The following is a 22,388-nucleotide window of genomic DNA, read 5'->3' as shown; positions in this document are numbered from 1 at the left end:
CAATATTCGAGAGATTAGAGCACCTAGAGTTTAGAGAGCATTCAACAAAGTAGGAGAGATGGTAGAGAGGATTCATAGATTTGATCGCGTCTGACGATTCTAGAGACCAGATGACATGGGTGAGTCAGTATGTACCTAGACCTTGCTTTGTACATTTCTGCATTTATTGCTTCATTTAATGCATTTTTAGATTAGTTTAGCAAGAATGCGAAAGTAGATAATTAGGTCTTAATGCGTCTAGGTCTAGTTTGCACGTGTATGTGATGAATAGATGTGTTTAGGTCTGGTAAGGGCACGTATATGGAAATAATCGCGTCTATGTATGGATGCGGATGTGTATGTGATAAACAAGCATGTCTACAATAGAAAAGTGTGTGTAGGTCGAACAAGACTGCGTCTGTGATGAATAGGCGCATCTACGTTGCAAAAGTGCATATGCATAGGTTGAAATCGTGTTTGCGTAGTAGAAATGCGTTTATGTCTAATTAGGTTGAAATCGACAATTTTGTGATGAACATACACATCAATTGGATAAGTTGTCGAGAGGAAACACTCAAATAGGTGCCTTAGGAAGACAAGCTGAAATATAAGCTAGAATTGGAAATTTTGTGATAAACATACATTTCCATTTGGATAAGTTGCTGAGAGGACTCACTCAACAGGTGCCCTAGACATGTAGGTTTGCTAAGCTGAATATAGGATAAGTCGTCGAATTGATAAAATCCAGTGAGTGCTCTAGAAAAATAGGATAAAGTGCAATGTGGTAAACATATACACTGATAGGATGCAACACCATATGATAAACATAAGCACTAGAATAGGAGTAGCACTAGGTGATGAACATTAGTACCACTTGGATTGACATGATTGGTTTGATTGGATGCAGGAGTACTTGCCCCAGCTAGAGTCACGAGAGAGATTCCTAGTGACTCAGTGGTTACAACCAGAGTTGACCTTCGAGGAGCATGCCAATATTGACACAATGGGCTTGAGACATGTGTTGTATATACTAGAGATCGGGAACACAAGATTGTTGACTTCTTTGGCAGAGAGATGACACTCGGAGACATGCACATTTCATTTGCCGACTAACGAGATGTCAGTCATATTAGAGGATGTCTACAAGATACTACGGGTATCGATCCATGGGGATCTCGTAGTATATGATCGGGAGGGAAATAGGGATGCACTCAAACGAGTCTTTGCAGACCCGGATCTAGAGTTAAGACTAGGACATTTGAGCTAGGAGGTCATGTACTCTAGCGGACAAAGACTAGCAGCAGTGGTGGGAGGAGTGATCAGCGGGTTCTTATGTCCCGACAGAGCGACACAGGGGTTAGCTATCGAATGGGGGAGGACACTGGAGATCCTTCTCACTAAGAGGAGGATATTTGCATGGGGACCCTACATTCTATCTCATATGTACCATGAGTTGCACCAGTTTGTTTACCTTGGTGGTTGTGGGTTAGGATGTGGAGTGACACTTCTGCAAGTGTGGGCTTATGATTGTTGTGATGAGGCCGATACATTTCAGATTCTGAGGACATGGGCAGTCATATGTGCACCTATATAGCATGATCACTTCCCAACCACGGATTGGGAAGTTAGAGTACTGGCAACAAGCTATTGATGATATTGATAGTGTGACATGGAGGCCTTATCTCGATTGTGAGGCCTAGGAGGAGGATGGTAGGGAGTTATCATATTGTTTCTGCAATAGATATTTGATAGGGCGAATTCCATACAGTTTGGATAGACATTTGATTGATAGAGTTTGCAAGCAGTTTAGTAGACAACACCGAATGTCACGGGGCTCAGGAGTTTGCTCACACTGTGAGAGAGCAGGTCATTGGGGGCCTATTTTGTCATATGATGTAGTTGTTACCCAGTTCTAGGAGATGATTGTGATTTCATGGGATATGCTAGCAGATGTTATTGATGTCGGGATGGATGATGAGTACGTGACATATTTTGCAGCCCATTTGTTCCCTAGGCTCACAGATCTAGGTGAGCCCATACCTACAGAGGAGGATGACGATGATGAGGATGGAGGTGGAGGTCAATGGAGGAGACGATGGAGTGGGGGAGTGAGGAGGATGGTCTTGGGCAGACGGGGACAAAGAGATGTTGGCAGAGCAGAGGGTGTTGAGGGAGGTGGAGAGGCAATACAAGGAGGCAGACCACCGAGATCACCCACGGGTAGAGGCAGACAGGTCCCACAAATTCTTAGATAGGTACAGGTACAGGGTGAGATTGGATAGAGGCGAGTATAGGTATAAGTAACAGCTAGACAGGTTCAGGGTGGATGAGGATAGGATGCTCCACAATAGAGAGAGAAGGCAGAGGGATCCCAGGGAGGAGATGAGGAGGAGGATGAGCTACTCATGTTGCAAGAGCTAACATAGGGCTAGGACGATGAGATTGACGATCTCAAGAGAGAGGTGTCAGTTGAGGCGACAACTAAGAGAGATGAAAAGACAGAGGGATGAGGCCATCTAGAGATACACGACAACAGAGGAGACACTATGGGTGGCCAGGGTAGCAGTAGTAGGGGATACGACATCAAAATTTACCTTTTGTCTTTAGGTAGGGGATGAGATAGCCTACTGGAGGAACTTGTACTATGCGGTCGTACCTCCTGAGTTGAGGGCACAGAGCTACAGGAGAGCTTCACACTCTACCACTACAGACAAGGATAGGAGAGCAACATCCAGTGGTGGGGTCATGGGTCCACCTGCACCACCAAGAGGAGGAGGGGACATATGAGGAGATCCAGGGGCAGGTACTTCGAGTGCTCAGATTTTGTCGAGCCCAGCTGACTCCAAGGGAGGGAGTTCATCATAGCTCTCTAGGATCCTATTTTGTATCAATTTTTGTACGATGCTATAAACACCTTCGGGTGATTTTGTAGCCATATGATTATTTTAATCATTATATCATGACACTTATTTGTTTTGACATATATATATGAGATGATCCATCCTCGCGACAACTATATGCATGTGTTTTATGTGATGCTTATTATTCTATTATGATTTGATTCTATATGATGATGTAGTCTTATGTATACATGTGTTATTATGATGCTTATGATGATTATGATATGGATGCCAATATGTACATGATGAAATGCAATTTATTTTTGTTCTTTTCTGAGTTTATATGAATGTCATTCATGATGAAAATGGATGTGTTCTTATGATTTATTTACGCGATGAGATGCATGATGTATTTTTTTTGTCATTTTATGTTTTATATGAGAATACAAATGCTTATATTAGATGCTAATCAGTGGTGTGTGCAGGATGTGATGCTATCACAATGTCTATATGCATGTGTATGATGTGCTAACATGTAATTATGCAGGTGAAAGCTATATGAAATGCAAACCTTTTTGGTGTGTCATTATACTCAATCATATGATAGCAGGCTACATGGAATCAGGAAGGGACAATGGAAAAAGGGGGATGGAAGGTAGAAGATATGGAAGTGAAAGAGCTTCTCGTTCTATTATCATCATTGAGCTTTATTATGGCAAATAAGCTACGACTATCCAGGTATATGTTTGACCATGAAAGCCATTGTACCTGTTTGCATGGAAATCAGACAATCACAAACAAGGAATGCCCTAGTTCACACTAGGCTCACAGTGTCCTCATATCCTTGGATGAGCCATAGTATTAAGAGACAATCCACAAACAACAAAATAAGTGAACATAGCCCATCCTCGCCTTTCTAGTCAAAGACATCCTGGAGATAGAATCTCTAGTCAAAGACATCCTAGAAAAGCTAAAATACATGTCACCAAAGATAAACTCAAAAGAAAACCAAGACTTGACACCAGCATAAATTGTAATCCCCAAGTTATTTGTGTTCCTTGCCACATATGTTAACATGTTTAATTTGGTCATAATGTTGTTTTCTCGATAAAGGACCGATAATGCTGAAAAATCATGTTGTTGCCAAAGTTTGTTGAAAGCCCACTATTGATTGTGTCTTATCTCAAAACTGACTAAATCCATGAAACTGATACCTTTATTGCATAGAACAAAACTTTATTATGGATCGACGATGCAAATGACCTTTTATTATGGGTTGTGTGTGAAAAGGAGGTATGAAAAGACGATGCTCCTCGAAACAAGCAATGCTCGGCATACCACTTCCATCACTAGATTTAGGATTTTGCCCCAGTTACATATTGGACCTGATTTATTCTGGAAGGAAAAGGTGAAAAGGGGTTTATTATGAATGGCTAACCAATCTTAGGTAGATCAACAACAAGCCATGATGAGAATGGGTAAATTTATTATGGAATGGTAGGTTGTGAGTGTGATCCGAATTATGGATTCAGATGACAACACCTGAGTGAGAACCTGCGGTATTGTAAATTTTGTTTACATGAACAAGAAAGCATAGAATTTAAGCAAGCCAAAAAGTAATCTATTCAATTAAAAAATCCAACATATATCAGTCCAAGGGATTCCAAGGGTCACCAATAACTCCTTGAGAATCGAAACCCAATAGTCACATCTTGTTTATTTAAATAATAAAATCTAAAACTATGAAAATTTTTAAAAACCATATAAAATTTTGTGCTAACTTTAACTAGGCATAACTTTCTGCATAGGGCTTGAAATTACGAGTCGTTTAACTCGTTGGAAAGGTCTCCAAGAGTTGGAGGTGAAGTCCTGAAAGAAATTGCCTTTGATAATGTTCTAAAGGACAAGCCAAACTTTCAAGGGCTAAAAATGCCCCAAAGGCCTTCAAAAATGTCAATTACTAACGTATAGAAAAAACGAAAAAAATATAAAAATATTTTTCCACTGTTTCATATTTACTTTTGATCAGAGTGTGTGCAAAGTGAAAGGATGAGAATGAATCTTGAAGGAGGGAGGAGCAAAGTCTCTACACATGGCACTAGTAACCTTGTTTTCACCATGGTACTTACCTAGGATGCCACCAAAGTTGTTTTCACCATTGGACGAATTTATTTCTCTTTATTTTTTTTTTGATTTTTCAATATTTTTGTGTCACAAGGCGCTTGTTTGCTAGGTTTTCGCCAAGTAACGATTTTTTTTAATTTTTTAATTTTTTTTGTATTTTTTATATTGAGTTACTATGAAAAACTATGTGTAAAACCTGTGAAGGTGCATTCTATTGATAGGATCCTCCAAATGTTCTCCATCTGGTGTTGAGAGTTGATGTGCACCTAATCCATATATAGTTATGATAACATAAGGGCCAAGCCAATTTGGTTTGAACTTACCATTCTTCTCTTTGTCTTGTTGATTCTTAGGATTTTCTCTGAGCACTAAGTCACCCACCTCAAACGTGCGAGGTGTAAATGTTATTCAATTTTCAATTCAAGATGCAAGTTATATTCAAGGTTATCTTTTCTTTCAAGTATGTGTTATTTCTTAATATAATAAATCTGATTATTATCTCGTATGTTGCAGATGGATAAAGAGAATTTATAAATTTTGATGATCTTCCTTCATTTCACTGATCGATATATATGCAAACATAGGAGATCAAGCAATACCTTGACCGGTCATGTCTATTAGACATGACCGATCAAGATATTACTTGATCGTGCCTCTTCAAACCGATAATCTGTGTGTATGCATTTAATCATTAAACCCGATACTTAATTGGTGTGTAAGAATTTACCATCAAACCCTATACCAATCGGTGTGTGAGCATTCAACATTAAGACCGATACCAATCGGTGCGTTGGCATTAACAATACACCCGATACCAATCGGTGCGTTAGACCTGATACCAATTGGTGTCTTGTGCATTATGTTTAGTAACCAATGTTGATCGGTGTTAGTTAAGAACCTGATTGTTAATGCAAGGTTATATATATGAATCGAAGGATACGATCACAGCTAGATCATGTATCATGCACATAATATATAATAGCTGAATCATGATCATAATCTCATGTGTATATATATAAGATAACTGGAGTCTTATCATAGTCTATCGATGAGATAAATGATTGAATGAGAGACTCCATTTATCTCTCATTCAATCATTTATCTTACCGAGGCTATCATGTATCAACACTCCCTCTTAGCTAGGGAAGATAAATGGAAGACAACATATCTAGTATCACATTTTCTCATTATGGTCTTATAATCTTACTCTTTAAGGAATCATATCACCTAGACATGTGACATGAAGTATCACCAATTATTTGATACAAGAAATCACATCACCTAAACACGTGACATGAAGTATCACCTAAATGCGCGATACAAACGTTCATCACATCAACTTGTGATGACAAGATATTACCTAAGCACATGATATCAGTATTGCCTAAGCATGCAATACTTTAAGATTAAGTACATGAGAATAGTTAAATTCTCAATTTATTCAAGTTGTGGTATGTGCACCAACATTTTATCCAAATGTTTTACCACAACACAATCATGGCACATCCATGACATATCAGAGATCCAACATGATAACTGGTTTGAACATCATAAGATCGTCACCTTATAATGTCTACATACAAGTATTCATTATCTGAGAGATTGTCACCTCTTAGATATGAACATAGGGGTTTCAACCCATAAAAGTCCTAACATGACAAAGAAGTTTACACATAAAACATCTTAATAAGTATAGGAGTACAAAGGAAATTAAATTTCAATCATACCAAGACCTTTTCTGAAGTGCTCAACTTTCACCCTTGAAAGTGGTTTGGTAAGAATATCTGTTGTCTTCTCTCCTGTACAAATGTATTCCAACAGGATCACATTCCTATCTACCATGTCTCGTACATAATGATATGGAATCTCAATATGTTTGAATCTGTCATGAAACACCGGATTCACTAAAAGTTTTATACAACTTTGGTTGTCGCAATGAATAACTATAGGCTTCATTGGTTCACTGAATAATCCCACAAGCAGTTTCCTAAGCCATACTGCCTCTCGAGTAGCCATGGAGGTTGCAATGTATTTGGAGTCAATGGAACTCTATGCTATTGATGACTATTTTCTGCTAATCCAGGATATCATTGCTGAACCTAAACTGAAACAACATCCTGAGGTGCTTTTCCTGTCAGTTATACTTCCAGCCCAATCTGAATCTGTGAATCCATGTAGATCTAGTTCAACTCTCTCATATTTGAGACCAATTTTTAGGGTACCTTGTAGATATCTCATGATATGTTTTACTGCTACCAGGTGTATCTCCTTTGGTTCACACATAAACTGACTCAAAGCATTAACTGCATGACAGATATCTGGTCTCATATTTACAAGATACATAAGGGACCCAATCATTTGCCTGTATAGAGTAGGATCTAAGGGTTGTGATTTTGTTGCTGCGTCCTTAAGTTTATGAAGGTTTGTTTCCATTGGAGATGTCATGGGTCTGCAGTTTAGCATTCCAAATCTCTTCAAAATGTCCAAGGTATATTTACCTTGGTTTAGTATAATTCCATCAGAATTCTGCCATACTTCCAAACCTAGAAAGTAATGAAGGAGTCCCAAGTCCTTCATATCAAATTCTTTAGCAAGGTCTTTCTTACATTAATCTATGAGGTGATCTTTTCCTGTGATTAACAAATCATCAACATATAAAATTAATATCAACATATTACCTTTATTTTTCTTATAGTAGAGATTTGGATTTGCATCATTCTTTGAGAAGCCTAGCCCTGAGAGATAAGTGTCAATTCTTTCATGCTAGGCCCTGGGATCCTGTTTAAGCCCATAAAGAGCTTTCTCGAGTTTACATACATGAGATTCTACACCATGAATCTCAAACCCTTCAGGTTGCTCTAGGTATACTTCTTGTGTAATCTCTCCATTAAGAAATGTTGTCTCTACATCCATCTGATGTACTTTCCATCCTTTTGTTGTTGCAATGGCTACGACTGTTCTTACTAAGGTATATCTGGCTACAGGTGCAAAGGTTTCTTCATAGTCAATTCCTTCTTTTTGTGAGAACCCTCTGGCTACAAATCTAGCCTTGTGTTTCTCAATGCTGCCATTTGCAACATGTTTGATCTTGAAGAGCCATTTGGATGTGACAACGGATTTCCCAGCTGGCCTAGGAACAACCTCCCAAACATCATTTTTCATAATGGATTGGTATTCCTCAAACATGGCATTCTTCCATACTTGATGTTTAAGTGCATCTGATACATTAGTAGGTTCTACTTTTGAGAGATCATTCATGAGAGCAACGTAGTTGGTGAGTTTGTTAGGCCTTTTGCTTTCTTTGAAGGTTCCTGAAGGAGCAACATACTTCTAACCTTCTTCTACAGTTTTGGTGGCCCATTGTGGTCTTTTCTTGAAATTTTATCTAGGTGGGTTTTGAGTTTCACCTACATTTCCTCAAGACTCTCCCTCTGAAGCTTAGGAGCAGGGACTTCCTCTATGCTAGGGGTAGGGATATAGACTTCAAGTTCTATTAAGCTTTGGGCTCTTTTGAAGGCTAAGTCTTCTTCAAAGATTACATTCCTACTCAATTCAATATTCCTCTGACTAGGTATATAGATTCTGTAGGCCTTAGAGGTTTCACTATATCCTACAAGTATTTCCCTTTTTCCAGAAGGCTCTAATTTTAATCTTTTTGCCTTAGGTACATGAATATAGACAGGACACCCAAATATTCTAAGGTTGCTGATATCTAGCTTTGTTTTAGTAAAGACTTCCTTAGGGGTTTTAGCTTCAAGATGGGAGTGAGGACATCTATTTTGTATATATACAACAGTGCTTGTTGCTTCTGCCCAAAGATTGGTATTTAGATTCTGATCAAGAGTCATGGCTTTGGCAGCTTCTATAATTGTCCTATTTTTCCTCTCAGCTACCCCATTTTTTTAAGGATTATAAGGTATAGTAAGCTCCCTCTTAATCCCAGCATTTTTACAAAAATCTTTAAACAAATCTGAGGTGTATTCCCCCCATTGTCGGTTCTTAAGGTTTTGATTTTATTTCCCAAGTAGTTTTCAATTAGTGATTTAAAATCCATAAACCTATTAAGGATCTCTTTTGATTCTTTACGTTTCAGAAAGTAGATCCAAGTTTTCTTGGAGTAGTCATCGACAAATATTACATAATACAAAAATCCCCCTAAAGAAGGTACAGACATAGGTCCACATACATCAGAATGAACTAACTCTAGAACTTTGCTTGTTTTCTTAATACTATTTTGAAAAACACCCTTAGCATTTTTACCTATGGCATATCCCTTGCATGCCCCTGAATAATATTTCTTTAACTTAGGTAGGCCTGTGACAAGGTTTCCCATTGATGATAAAGCTCTAAAATTTAGGTGATCTAGTCTTCTATGCTAAACATCATTAGTATATTTAGTTTCATGGATTAGGGCTAGGTTGGGCTCTGTGCACATCTCATACAAATAGCCTTGTCTTTGACCAATGGTTTTAGCTTTCTCGATAGATGAATTCTTTGGCCAAGCCAACACTCTGTTGTCCATGAAGGTCACTCTGTACCCATTATCCTCTAGTGTTGATATGGAGACTGGGTTTCTCTTGATGCCTGGGACATATAGTACTCCTTTAAGTTGCAATGATGCACCTGACTTTAGTTTGATGGTGCAGGTTCCAACTCCTTTGACTGGATGTGTGGAGTCATCCCCGATAGTTACTTCCTTTTCATTTCCCTCTATCCAAGTTGCTTTGTTAGGTTCAGTCTCAGGTTCTATAGTTTCAGTTTTTACAAATGATTCAACTTTTTTTTCTCTTAGAATCATCTGAATTCTGAACTTCCATGTTGAGAAGTCATCACCTCCTCCGAGTCTATCTTCGAATCTGATAGTGCTAGCCATTAGGAGAAATGTGATGTTGAATATATGCTTGTCTTGAATTTTCTAGAAAATTGAATAGCCTCATGCTCGATTTAACCTGGCTCTGATACCATGTTGAGACATGGACCAGCTAGGACTCGAACCTAGGACCTTCCATATGTTGCTGGAGTGCTCTACCACTGAGCTACTGGCCCCTCTTGGACCAATCCATCGTCGGTCTGGGTGTGGCTTATTTCCAACACCAACACGAGGCTTTACCTTATGATTGTATCTTCGACTCATTCTTTGTTGATATGCTTTGAGATTATTGAAAGCAAATTATCTACACTCACCCAATAATTCCAAATCTTGTAAGTGGGAAACCTTGTAATCTTCATCATCGATGAGATTGCGCAAAGAGACTCATAGGGATGGTAACTCAACCTCAATAGGAAAAATAGCTTCGGCACCATAAACAAGTGAATAAGGTGTAGCTCCAGTAGGTGTGCAAACACTTGTGCGGTAGGCCCAAAGCGTGGGGTTAAGTTGAATATACCAGTTACGACCAGCGTCATCGACTATCTCTTTGAGTATTTTGAGGATAGTTTTATTAGACACCTCAGCTTGACCATTACCTTGGGGGTAATATGGGGTGGAAAAACGATGATGTATATGGAAACTATCACAAAGCTCACAAACATCTTGATTCTTGAATGACCGCCAATTATTTGTGACAATGGAAAGGGGAACACCGTATCGGCAAATGATATAGTTAAGGATAAAAGTTTCAATCTGCTTTATGGTGACTTGGGTGAGAGGAACAACTTTAATCCATTCTGTAAAATATTTTATGGTTGGAATAATGAATTTATGGCCTTTGGAAGAGTGAGGGTGAATCTTACCTACGAGGTCGAGTCCCCACTGACAAAAAGGCCATGGAGTGGCAATCAGATGAAGTTCCTACACTAGTACACGATCAAGGTCACCATGAATCTGACACTTCTTACACTTTCTGAAAAACTAATATGAGTTTTTTCCATGGTAGGCCAGTAGTATCCAGTCCTCATCAATTTCTTGGCTAAGGTTGGACCACTAGAGTGAGCACCACATATACCTTCGTGAACCTCACATAATGCAATTTGAGCTTCATCACTTTCTAAACATCTAAGAAGAGTACCATCTAGACCCAACGATAAAGGGTATTGGCCATAATGACATATCGGGAGGATTGACGAATGAAGGTACGATGTTGATTATTGGAAAGGTTAGGTGGAAGGATATTGTAACAAAGGTAAGTGAAAATGGTATTGTACCAAGGGGAATCAAGACCAACTACGCATATCATTTCAACAAGAGTGATCTCATATGAGGGAACCAAAAGATTATCCACCAAGAACTCATAGTAGGTCTCATTATGAGGCATATCAGTCAAAGAAGCAATGGTAGCTATGACATTTGCAACTCGATTATTATCCCTTGGAATCTGTTCAAAGATTTTCTTTGTGAAATATTGCTTAAAATCATCTACCATTTTCTTGTAAGGCATTAAATTTTCATCTTTGGTCTGATAATCATCATTTTCTTGATGAATCACGAGTTGAGAGTCCCCAAAAACATGAAGTTCCTAGATCTTTCACTTAACTGCAATTCGTAGTTTTGTTGTTAATGCTTCATATTCTACTATGTTATTTGTACAAGGGAATGGCAATCAATGTGACTTAGGAATGGAATCTCCTTGTGGTGTGATGAAGAGGATACCAACTCTTGCGCCATCCTGCATGTATGAACCATCAAAATATAGTTGCCAAGGCTTTACATTTGTCACTGTAAGAATGGATTCATCTGGGAATTCTGAGACAATGGGAGTGTCATCAATCATAGGTACATATGATAGCTGATCTGCAATAGTTTATCCTTTAATTTCTTTTCTATCCACATTTTCAATGTCGAACTCGCTTGGGATCATAACCCATTTAGCTAATCTGCCAATGAGTGTCACTTTATTAAGAAGGTATTTGAGTGGATCTATTCTCGTAACGAGATTTGTTTTATGAGTTGGCATGTAATGACATAATTTTTGCGAGGCAAAAACTACAACAAGACATGCACACTCAATCAATGTGTAGTTAAGCTCAAAACCAACCAATGTGCGACTGATATAGTATACTACTCTTTCCTTACCTTCATTGTCCTATTGTGCCAAGAGTGCCCCCAGTGTTGTTTGTGTAGCTGATATGTAAAGTAATAGGGTTTTTTCCTGGGATAGGTGGCATCAATACTGGTGGATTCAAAAGATAGTCTTTGAGAATTTGAAAAGCTTGTTGACACTTATCATCCCATTTGAATTTATAATTCTTGTGAAGTAGATGCCGAAAAGGATGACATTTATCTATAAGTTGTATGATGAATCTGTGTATTGATTGAAGTCTTCCTTGTAGAGACTAAAGTTGACTAATATTATTTGGTGGTGGCATCTCTAATATAACTCTAACTTTTGTTGGATATGCTTCAATTCCTCTTCGTGAGACAATGTATCCAAGGAATTTATCGAAGGTCACCCCGAAGACACACTTCTTAGGATTTAGTCTAACTTTGTATTTTTCCAGGCATTCAAAAACCACAGATAGGATATCAAGGCGTGTTTCTCTTGTTACATACTTTCCCAGGAGATCATCAACATAATCTTCCACAATGGCATGCATGATATCATGAAAGATTGTTATCATTGCTCTTTAATATGTAGCATTTGCATTATTTAATCCAAATGGTGTAGCATTTTAACAAAAGGTACCCTAAGGACAAGTAAATGATGTTTTATGTTGGTCTTCAGGTGCTATTTTTACCTGGTTATACTCAAAGAATCCATCCATCACTGATAACATTGCATGACCAGTTGTAAGATACACTATCAAATCAATGTTCAATAGTGGGAAATCATCTTTAGGGCAAGCCTTATTGATGTCTCTGAAATTTGTACATATTATGATACTGTGATTCGATTTACTGACAGGTACCAAGTTAGAAATCTGCTCAGGATGATAAATTGGTCTAATGAATCCATCCAATAATTTATCGAGCTCTATCTTGACTAATAGTGCCACCTGTAGATGCATCTTTCTCAATTTTTGTTTTAAAGGTTTAACTCCTTGAGTAACTATTAAATGATGCATTACTAGATCAGGTTCCAATCCAAGCATATTTGCATATGACCATGCAAAGTTGATTTGTCGCTCTATGAAAAAACTTATGAACTTCAATCTTTCTTTTTTTGCCAAGGACTGTGCTAAGAAGATGTTGTGTGGAACTTCCTTTGTGCCAATATTTGTCTTGATAGTTTCCTCCACTGACATTGATGATTTCTCTTCATATGATGTCATGGGGAGAGTGTCAAACCTTCCATCCTCAGGTGCCTCAGAGAGGTTTTCACCTTTGGATACATCCTCCTTTTTACTTTTTAGGGTCAGATAGCGCCACAATATGGTTTTCACCATAAGACCCATGACTTGTTTTTATTTTTATTTTTTTGCGACTAGAAGGTTTGGCATTCTCTCCAAGATATGTCACACTATTGAGTTCTATGATGTATCATTCTTTGTGGTCCCCAAGAGGAAGGTCATTCCTTATGCCAAGATAATCAATGAAGGCCTCGCCATTTTGGAAGGTGTCTAGTTGTGGAAGCCCTTGTTAGTTCCAATCAATGAGTTGTGAATGAATGAGGGGAATGCCATCGGTGTTTTCAAAGTGAATAGGAGTGAGGGTAAAGACACAAGAGTCTTCAGGTACTTCAATGCAATCATTAGGTTCATCACTAGAACTCTCCTCATTAGCCTTGATTATGGACGAATCCAAATCGACATCACTAGAGGGACACTCAACAATGTGAGTCTTCACTCTTCGTAGTTTTGACCTAGAACCTTGAAATGTTGAGGGTTCGGGATCCCAAAATTATTTTATCCATGGTTCTCCACTATTTTTATTTTCTTGAGAGGTAAGCTCTAATAGAGTTACTTGACCAACTCCGAATTTTCTGTTAAACTCTTCTTCTTCCATGGGTTTACCTGGTTCTCTAAATGTTTCAGTGAGCTCATAATCACTAGATGACTTGTATGAACCCCATTCCCATTCATTAGAGTATGTGGAATAGTGTTTCTTTCATTGTTGGTCATTAGAGTCTGTGATTTGTAATGCTTCTTTAAAACTGTGAATACATAAGCTAAAGGGTATGAAGCCAAGTACTTTAGAGCATTGATTCTTGAATTTTAACTCTAGTTGCAATGGTTTAACAATTCCTCTCTTTTGTAACCCAAGAGGGCCTTTACCATCATATCCAATTTTTTGTAAGAACTTAAAGCCTTTTCGATACTTCTCACATGGTATTTTGATGTGATCTTGTGTAGATTCCTCTTCAGGTTCTTTATAAAGCATTTTGTGAAAATCTTTTTCTTCCATCTCACCCCATTTGTGGAATATGGTGGGATCCCATTTTATAGCAATAGCGGATACTTTTTTAGAAGGATGTGGTCATCCATAATATTTAGGAGAATCCATTATTTGTTTTAAATACATGGTTTGATTCAAAGTATATTCCCCCATGCCACTATCCTTGTATTTTCCTTTAAGGTCACCTTGTTTTGATGTAGAAGGTTTTAATGATTTTGGATCCACATATGTTGATGATGGAGTTGCTTCTCTATTTATTGGAATTATTATCTTTGATCTTGGTTGCAGGTTATTGCAATATATGAACGGATTTGGATCACCTTTTATTGTTACTTCAAATCGATTATAAGGAAATTTGATACATTGATGATATGTTGATGGTATTTCTCTCATTTCATGTATCCATGGACGTCCCAGGAGTATGTTATATGTGAGATCTAGATCAAGGACTTGAAAAACCACATCCTTCGTGACTGGCCCAATTCTCAAAGGTAAGGTGATTGTTCCCTTGGATGAGCATTCTTCATCATCATATGCTTTAATGGTGATCTTATTCCTTGAATTCACAGTTCGTTCATAGTATCCCAATTGTTTAATAGTATTCAATGTACATACCTGCTCCTCCATCTATCAAGACTCATTTGATATGACTTTTATGGAGAAAGGCTTCAATGTGGATAGGTGCATTGTGTGGTTTGCATACAGAGACATCATCAACTTCTGTGAATGTAAGGCAATGTGGAGTGGAAAGATATCCCACCATGGTTTGAAACTGGTCCACGTTTAGATTAGTGGGTATAAAGTTTTCTCTCAATGTTTTGTCAAGGATATCCTTATGTGAGGGGGATATATGTAAAAGCTCAAGGATATAAATGAGGGCGGGTGTCTTCCCTAACTGGTCTACAAGGTCATACTCATTTTTTGTAGATGATGAGGTTGTGGTCTTGGGTGGAACACCTTGCACAATCACTTCACCTCGATGGGTCGTGACATTACATTAGAAGGTTTCATCATTGGATGGTGAAGATTATCCAATGCCTTTCAAAACAACTTTACTCCTTTGGGTAGAACCTTCGAGATTTGTCCTTTATGATAATGGTAGAAACATAATTGTCCATTGAAATGTGGTTAATAGTGGAATCATAATTATAAGAAATCTTAGCATAGTTAGCTTGATTATTTGCTTTGGCTTTTCCTTTAACATGTTTAGGAGATGGCTCCTTAAACATCGTATGTTCCTCATTGGAAGTATGACCATCAAATTCTATGTCACCTTTGTCCATAAGGTCTTGTATAATGGTCTTTAATCTGTGACAATTGCTAGTTGTATGTCCTTTTCTCTCGTGATACTCACAATACTCATCATCATTCCACCGTGTAGGTTTTACTTTTGGTACATAAGGTGGATTATCTAGTAGTATTATAAGCTTGTTTGCAACCAATTTTTTGAATGTTATCTCCATTGGCTCTCCCAATGGAGTGTATTTCCTTTGAGGCTTTGATGGCCTTTGAGTGTTCACTTGATTGTTCGAATTGGATGAACTTTCATCGGGAAAATTCACTTTTGGTTTTACAACATTTGCATCTACTACCCCATCATTGACCATGTTCTTTTTCTTGTTCAAAAAGCGAGGTTTGTCTTTCCCATTTGATTTATCTTTGTTCTCTTTGAATAGCTTAATGGTGCCTTGTTCAATAAGGACTTTATCAGTTGCCAATCCATTTTCTATGACTTTCTTAAAGGTAGACAAACAATCTTTTCTTAGTTCATATCCAATATCCTTGTTGACATTTTGAGTGAACATTTCTACCATTTATTTTTGTGGGATATCACAAGAGCATCGAATAGCAAGACCTTTCCATCGTTGTAAAAATGAAGCAAAGGACTCTCCATTTTCTTGTTTGGTGTTGCACAAAGTAGTTATTGACACATTTGTTTCAATATTGTATGAGGTGTTGTATGAAAACTTCTGCTAGATCACTCCATGACTTGATTCTAGGCGAAAGTTGGGAGAACCGTTCCATAGCTTGTCCACCTAAAATTTGTGGGAACAATCTCATCAAGTATTTTTCTTCATTGGCTACCTCAATACACATTCTAAAGAATTATCTTATATGTGCCTTAGGATCTCCCTTGCCTCTATACTTATCAAATTTCGGTATGACGAAATGTGGAGGAAATGGAGGCATTGGAACACTTCTATCAAATGGATAAGGACATATGTCTTTCATTGTATATTTTTGCTTTGGTGTATTCATGTCTGCAATTTGTTTTTGCAAATCCTTGATTTGTTGTTGCAAATCATTCTTGGGTGGTTTCTTTTCTCTTTGAGTTAGTCCCATGCCTGAGCCACCAAGTGGAGGAGGAGGGATATAATGCATGTATGGATGGTATTGATCATAGATATGTTCATATGGAGGAGGGACATAATTATAGCTAGCATATGGACTACTTGATATGGTATTGTACTAAGGAGCACTAGGTCTAGGTTGATATATGTCATGACCATGAGGATATGAGGTATCATAAGAATGAGCTTAGATATTGCCCACAAATCTGACATGGGTCTCCTTGTGTCATGATTTTGAATGTTTAGTGAAGTCACAATGCTTGTTCCCACTTTTTGGTACATCCTGATTTTTGTTGAAACCATATATTTTTTTAGAAAATATAATGATTTAAGCTTTAAGAGGTCCCATTCAAAGTAATTAATTGAAAAGAGTTAGATCAAAGGCTCTTAGATCAAAATTTCTTAGATAAAACCTCTCTACTTCTAAATCATACTTGCAATAGAGTCTCCTTTGCATCTATCAAATACTAATTAAAAACTAATTTTACATTAGCTTTTGGGGGATGAAATGAATTCATTTAGAACTTTTGTTTTTTTAAGTATTTAGTCCTTGTTATAAGCTTTCCAAACAGTATAATTTTTAATATATTTAATTTCATTAATATATTTTTATTTTATTTCTTATGAATGTAGGTTTTTCGCCGATCATGAAATTCTTTGTTCAATGCATTGGGAAAAATAGTAAACTAATTCAAAAAAAATCTGAAAAATATCTATGCCCTAGGTATTGATGTCTTATTTTTAACAAAAAAAATAAAATTGAATTTTGATATATATAGAACAAGTTATGTGTTCAAACATACACCTATATCTAAATTACAATTAGTCAAACTTCAAAACTTAATAAAATGAAAAATATTCAACATATCACTATCAAACCAACTGCATGCCCTGGGTATTGATGTTGCAAACCAAAATTCAAAAGAATTAAGTTTTTATCATTTATAGAAAAAAAAAGTTATGCATTTTGGGATGCACATCACTCTTAAAAAATATTGTTTGTTGTAAAAAAACTACATTGTGAGGGAGATGGAAAAATCAATAAAATTTTATTCAAAAAAAATTGAAAAAATATAATTGGAATCTACAAACAAGATGTTACAAATCACTAGTTTACATCATCTTCAAATTTCTTAATGGTTTAAAAGTTATAGGTGTTGGAAAGTGAATGTTTTTTTTTCAAATGTTCATCTAAGTGTCAAAGTTGGTCAAAAACATCAACATTCCCTTGAGTGTAATTGTATGCATTGGTACGATCTTGGGTATTATCATGAGAATGTGTATTAGCATTTCTTCTCCATAGGAAAGGACGACTGTGGGGTTGTTCATGAGAGTTCCAAGAAAAATTGGTGTGAGTATGGGTGTTGGGAATTTCTGGTTTTTGAAATAAGGATGAGGGTGACTCAGGCACAAAATGTTCTCTCCTATTACCACCATTATGTCCTCTAGGATTTGCATTTGTTTGAGCCATTTGATTAGGATGCTCTTCTTAAATTTGTGACACATCAAATTCTTGAGGTAGCTTCATCCCATTTTGTGTCATGTCTTGAAAGAAGTATTGTCTATCTCTTCTCATAATTTCCTCAATAAATCTATTGAATCTTGGTTCCATGATAGTCTCTTCAATGTCTATGGAAGTGATAGATACATTGTCATCATCATTGTTGTTCTCACTGTCATTATTTGGCATATTACTACGACTTTCAAATGGGTTGTAAAATTCATCTCCATCAAACTCATAGGTACTCATCTTGAGACATATTAGAGCTTCTTCAACTTCTCTTCTAGACCTTTGGGAATGGGTTTCAACCATGAACTAAACCTTGGCTAAAATGAAGAATGGAAGAAAATGTGAAGACTGTGGAAGACTAAGAAAGGATATGAGATAGAAAGAATCTAGGGTTGTCTAGCAATATCCAAAAATTTAAGTTCAAGATATGTGTGATCGAAAGTAAGGTGTGGCTTCCAAAAAGATGATAGATCTTTTGATGAGGTAAGTTTACCTTGACTAAAGAGGACCAAGTGGGACCCTAAGATGATAGATTTGATATGGGAACCACTAGTGATATGTTGTAGTAAGCTTGCCAAATATGATGAGGACAACAAAGCAACCTTTTGACTCTAGTTTGAAAAATGTGTATGAGGTATTGCAAATGAAGGCAAATGATGGACAAATATGTGACCAAGTCTGGTTGACTGAAAATGATGAATCCCTATAGAAAATTCCTTAGAAGCTCTTCAAATCTCAAAAATTAAGCACGTTTTCTCTTCTCAACTTTTGCAAAATTTTGTTATGAAACATAGATGTGGAACTGTTTTGCATAGACGCAATTTCCCAACCTAGATGCAGTTTTAAGCAACATAGATGCGATTTAATTTTATAGACATGATTCTGTTTGTCATAGACACGATTTCTTGTTGTTACTAACAATGTTTTGCACTCTTTTGATACAAAAATGTGATTTTCTGCTACGCAGACACGCTTTCCCAACCCAGACGCAATTTTAAGTAACACAAACACGGTTTTTAAATTAAATTATGAGTCTATCGAAATATTTAGTTGTTGAATGTGACCAAATCTTGATGCGGAATGTTTTGTGGCAAGAAAACATAGCAAACAATGAAGACACAATGTCTGAATATGTTTTTGTCCCAAAATGTTTTGTGTATGTTCAAAAGATTTCCACTAGTATAACACAAATTGAAGACACTTGAAAACATGCACAACCTAGGCTGGAAAGAGAAACCGTTCAATGGACACCCCACAACAATAAAATACCTCAAAAACAAGTGGACAACTAGAGATACTGGTAGCACTGGCTCCCCCACCACGACACTCACTTATCGGGCATACTAGATTCTCTTACCTCAAAAGACCAAAGATAAAATGAGGGATTCCTATCTCAACATGAAAGGGTACATGAGGGGTATTTACGGGGTACGATCCCCACTCCCTTAACCATCAAATGTAAGGATTTCTTGCCCCTACAACAAAAGGTGTTTAGTGGGGGAACTTTAGCAGTCCTTGGTGTCTACCCATGTGGCGACAAATCATTTAAGAACCCACTCCTAATCCCCAAAGAGGATTTTTAACACATCCAACACAAGTTTGGATACTAGGGAGAACCATCGATGTAGATACATGTCACCAAGTCATTGCGGCTTTCGCCTAAGGTATTAATTTATATAGTGGGCAGAAGAAGTATTGCTTGGGTCGTGTCTCTCTCACTTGACCTTATGGGCTACCCGGGAGACAAAACCTCCCACCTAAATAGAAGATGATAACAATTTCTCTTACACCCAAGGTCCAATGGAAGGCGAGGGGAGAGGATACATTTGTTATCACCTCTAGGGTTATAAACATAAAATGTGCAAAGTGCACCAAACACTTCAAACAAGTTCTTTAACCCAAAATGAGAAAAAGATGTGACCCTAACTAAGCTAAAAATCAAAGACACACGCCTAAATTACCCCTACAACAAATTATTAGTAGTTTTGATAAATTACCTCCACCTACAAGCACACTAGTTAGGTAAATTTTAAAAATCCAAGTCTAAATGTGAAAGGGGGCCTTCGACAATATGAGGTTCTCTCTTTTTCAAGACAGTTGCACCACTTTGTTAGTCTAAGAAAGGGGTTAGGCGAAAAAAACCAAATTGAAAAACCCTAAAATGAAAAAGATAATGAAAACTGAAAACAAAAATGCAGTTTTACCAAACGCAGACGTACTTTCTGAACATAGACGTGCAAATATCAGACACAAACATGAATTTAAGATCTCAAACCTACAAAACAAGATTTGAACACATACACTATTATAGGCAACACACATGCACTTTCTGGGCAAAGACGCGGTATGATGAGTCACATACGCGATTTCTGGAAACCTACACCTGCAATAGATAGAAAAGCCAAAAATGCAGAAATAGCCAACCTAGACATGGTTTTTTTATCACAAACATGATAATAGAATGCACAAACACAATTTCGAGATCTGAGACCTGCAAAATTGATAGAAAAATACAAACGCCAAAACAAAGATCACAAACGCGAGATCAGAATGCAGACACAGAAAGAATAGTCACAGACGCACAATAAATCAAAATCGTCGCAAACTCGACCTGCAACTTCACAAAAAAACTAAATTTACAAACAAAATGTTAGAAACAAAAGGGACAAGAGTCCCACCAGGCATGCCAAAATGTCTACGGTGAAAAATGATGATGATAAACTATTGTAAAACCATAAAGATCCAACCACAACAAACCCTAGTTCTACAACCAAACATTCACCATACACTAATGAAGATACCTAAGAACATGCAAATCAACAAATGAAACAATAATACCATTCACATGTCAAGTAGGGTTTCAATCTCCATTGTCTCCTATCTCCATTGATCTTGTTTGATATATTTGCTCTCAGATTTTGTATGTGCACAAGAGCTTAACAAAGAACGGATTGTGGTTGTGAAGTCACTTGATTGTAAGAAGGCTTGATAGTCGCATTCGGTAGATGCATTAGGTGTTAGAAAGAGAGAAAGAATCTTTTTATATAGAAGATGCTTTAAAAAATGGAGGGATAAGATTATGAGGTGAAATAAATAAATGGTCGGCTAGGATTAATGGGTAGGTAGAAGAAATAATAAAATAACGAAGAGGGTAGGTAGAGGAAAATTAAGAGATAAATGACACGTGTTATAGAGGAAAAAGCTAATGAATTAATTAAATAAATAAAAATTTATTTAATTGATAGAGGAAGTGGCACCAATTAAATAAATAAAAATATTTATTTAATTTAGGGAGAGATAATTTTAAATAAATAAACAAATATATTATTTCAATGAGACAAGGGCTAGAAGAGGATTAATGAATTGATTAAATAAATAAAAATTTATTTAATTAACAGAAGACTTAGGATAAAATACTTAAATTATTAAAAATATTTATTTAATTAAAGAGGACAATTTTAGGTGTCTACAATTATAATTTTGTATTTTTTTGAAATTATTCTATTTTTTATTAATCCTTTTTGAAGATCATAATTTTCTTTTTAATCATTTCATTATATACTATATAATTTTATAACATTTAATCATAAATTTAAATATTTTTCATGTAGTCATTAAAAAATACTTATTTTTACTTTATAGTTTATATACTAGCAGTTCCACTTTGATGTGCAATAGGTATGCTGAATAGGCGTGAAAGATCAATTACGAAAAAAATTAATGTATTTTTTGCATACATTTGTGCATTACACAAGGTAAATTGGTAGGCCATTTGGAAAATGATGTTGTTTGTGCAACAAAAAGTTTGTATTGATAAGTGATAACTTCAAATGAACTATGCATCCACTTATTGTTGGATATTGGCTTATATGTTGTCATTGATGTCAACATATGTGGAGATTTTTTATGAGGAGATTGTTGGAAAGTTTTCCTGTGTATTCCAGTGTTGCAGTTTGATTGGATGAGTTGGTTTAGCCTGCACATATTGCAAATGAGTTGACGCGGTTTAAAGGGTTTCTGGTATGTTGTTTGTAGATGGTTCATTCCCATTTGCAGAGTTCCACATGATGATTTGATCAAGTTATGAGATCCGGTATTGGGATATGTAGTTGTTTGTGTTATTCGATATTTTGGTTTGTGCTCCATATTGCTCTAAAATTGCTATATCTTTGGTTGCAAATTGTTGGTGTAAATAAATATTCATCATGGATATTATTACACTTTACTTAAGTTAACTTAGGCTAATGCATCTCTTCGTAGTTTGGATATGAGACACTTAGGGAAGTGTGCACATAGGGATATAGCTTGTAGGA

The 22,388-nt window shown here is 36.7% G+C and overlaps 1 non-coding gene across 1 annotated transcript; it reads right to left on the bottom strand.

The window, feature by feature from the left end:
• Nucleotides 1-9,917: 9,917 nt before the first annotated feature.
• Nucleotides 9,918-9,989, bottom strand: TRNAV-AAC (transfer RNA valine (anticodon AAC)). The gene has a single exon. It is a non-coding gene; the product is annotated as a tRNA-Val (tRNA).
• Between the last annotated feature and the right edge of the window lie 12,399 nt (nt 9,990-22,388).

The sequence above is a fragment of the Cryptomeria japonica genome, chromosome 10 (assembly GCF_030272615.1).
Source record: "Cryptomeria japonica chromosome 10, Sugi_1.0, whole genome shotgun sequence".
Lineage (NCBI taxonomy): Eukaryota > Viridiplantae > Streptophyta > Pinopsida > Cupressales > Cupressaceae > Cryptomeria > Cryptomeria japonica.
This window is presented reverse-complemented; position numbering and strand designations above follow the sequence as displayed.